This window comes from Cnephaeus nilssonii (genome assembly GCF_951640355.1).
Source record: "Cnephaeus nilssonii genome assembly, chromosome: 13".
NCBI lineage: Eukaryota > Metazoa > Chordata > Mammalia > Chiroptera > Vespertilionidae > Cnephaeus > Cnephaeus nilssonii.
The window spans coordinates 51,089,280-51,091,412 of record NC_137084.1 but is presented as its reverse complement, the minus strand read 5'-3'; the positions used below and the strand labels follow the sequence as shown (position 1 = coordinate 51,091,412).

The 2,133-nt window shown below is 41.4% G+C and overlaps 1 pseudogene across 1 annotated transcript; it reads right to left on the bottom strand.

The window, feature by feature from the left end:
• Positions 1-1,016: 1,016 nt before the first annotated feature.
• Positions 1,017-1,921, bottom strand: LOC307110151 (calponin-2-like; annotated as a pseudogene). The gene has a single exon. The product of its transcript is annotated as a calponin-2-like (transcript).
• Between the last annotated feature and the right edge of the window lie 212 nt (positions 1,922-2,133).

Sequence of the window (2,133 nt, the reverse complement as noted above, 5' to 3'; positions counted from 1 at the left end):
GAGAGCCTGGATTATGTTCCTGCCTATGAAATCAAGGTGGACAGGAAGTGCAACACATGATGTTCTCAGTGTCTCTGACAGGGATTTTCTGGAACAATGATGGAGACAATAGGACTATAAATGAAAAACTATAATATCCAAGATTAAAAAAAATTATTTTTATAGGCTTGTGGTAGATTAGACACAGCAAAATAAAGAAACACCGGTCAGTCAATAGAAATCATCTAAACTGAAGTGCAAGGAGCAAAATGAGTACAATAAAAACAACTAAATAAAATAGAACATCTGGAGCTGTGGAATAATTAAAAAAAAAAAGTAACACTCATATGTAATTAAAACCCCAGAAGGAAGGGAGAGGGAAAGAGACAGAGACAGAAACATAGACAGACCGAGAGAGATCAGGCAGGAGAAATATTTGAAGAGATAATGGCTGAGGTTTCATCTGCAATTTCTGTTCATCAAATAAACAATCTTCATCTCTTATAGTTATTTCTCTTGGACGTTACTTTCATATCTTTAATTTAATATGCTTAAAATATTTTTATTTTGCAATGTTAGGTATTTTTAACCAATCTGAGATATAATTTACATATCATACAATTCATCCTTTTTAAGTGAATAATTCAATGCTTTTTATTATGTGCAAAGAGTGGTGTATTTGTCACAACAGTACATTTTAGAATCTCTTTATGCAAAAAGAATTACACCTTAGCCATCACCCCATATATAGTTAGGTTTTTCCAGATAATTAACTTTTGTGGCTGTTATGAGGACTGGTAAGTCTGAAATTTTCAGATATAAACCACAGGCTGAAAATTCCAGAAGGTATTTGTAAAATCCAGAGTAGATATTGCAGTGTTAAGTTTGAAGGTAGTGTGGATATAGAATCTCTTCTTTGAGGGATCTCAATCTTTTAAGGACTTTGATTGACTGGATGAGGCCCACCCACATTATAGATAGTAGTCTGCTTTACTTTAAGCCTGCTGGGAAATTTGCTACGTGATGTGCCCTGGAAGTTACCCCCACCGCATACACATCTGGATCTGGCCTTTACAGACACTCAGCTGGAAGCATTTGAACATATTGAAAAACAAGATGAAAATACAGAAAAACCCAGATGAGGTGATTATGTGGGAGATACCCCAAAAGGGGAGCCTCAGTATACTGCTACCTCCAGGAGCATACTCCTGGGCTTTGGCAGTTGCCAGCTGGCCCTGGAGCCCGTTGGCCACTGGGCCTCCTGAGCAGTACTTGGGGTCATATATCTGTTTGCTCAGGTCAAAGATTTGGCCTCTACATTTGGCGCCATGTGTGTAGCCCATCGTCAGAGACATGAAGGTACTGTCACACTTGTCAGTCCCCAGCTTGGTGTCAAAGATGTGCCTCTGGGCCCCGGGAGCCATCATGCCCACCTGGCTGACACACCTGCTGGTGTCTGTTTGGAGCCTGATGATGCACTGGCCGCATACATGGTGGCATATTGGAAATTCCTCTCCTGCTTTTCCAAGTACTTGACTCTGCTGTCCATGCCACTCTGCAGCCCCTTTGTCTTGGCCTTCTGTGCCAGAGCCAGAAGAGACATGTACACCTCAAACAGGTCATTGGGTTCGAACATGGAGTTTATGGTGTAGCTGGCCATGGCCTTGATGAAGTTGGAGAAGTTTTCTAGCTAGTACTGGTTTTGCATGGCATGGTTGATCTTGGGGACTGAGCTTGGCTGCAGCTTATTCATGAGTGTACACAGGATAATTCCATCCTTCAGATCCTCCTGGAAGTTGGGACCGATGGGCAGGCCTGCAAAACCCAGCTTAGAGTTCCGCCTCCTTCTGTAAAAAAACAGTGTAGTATTTGGATGGAGCAGGGTCTTGACCTCAGCTGGAAGCCTGTACCTGGGCCTCTTGTTGAATTGTGTGGGGCTCATGGTAGAAGCATCAACAGTGGTGGAGGGACAGCTGGCCTGGCTGGTGCAGTGGCAGAAAACAAAATAAATAGAGCACACTAATAAAACTGAAAAGGAGAAATAGACTAATGCACATTTATACTTTCAAATGTCAACACTCCTTTCTTAGTAATCGCTGAAACAAGTAGACAGAAAATCAAAATCAAAAGGATTTTGAAGGCTTCAATAATATA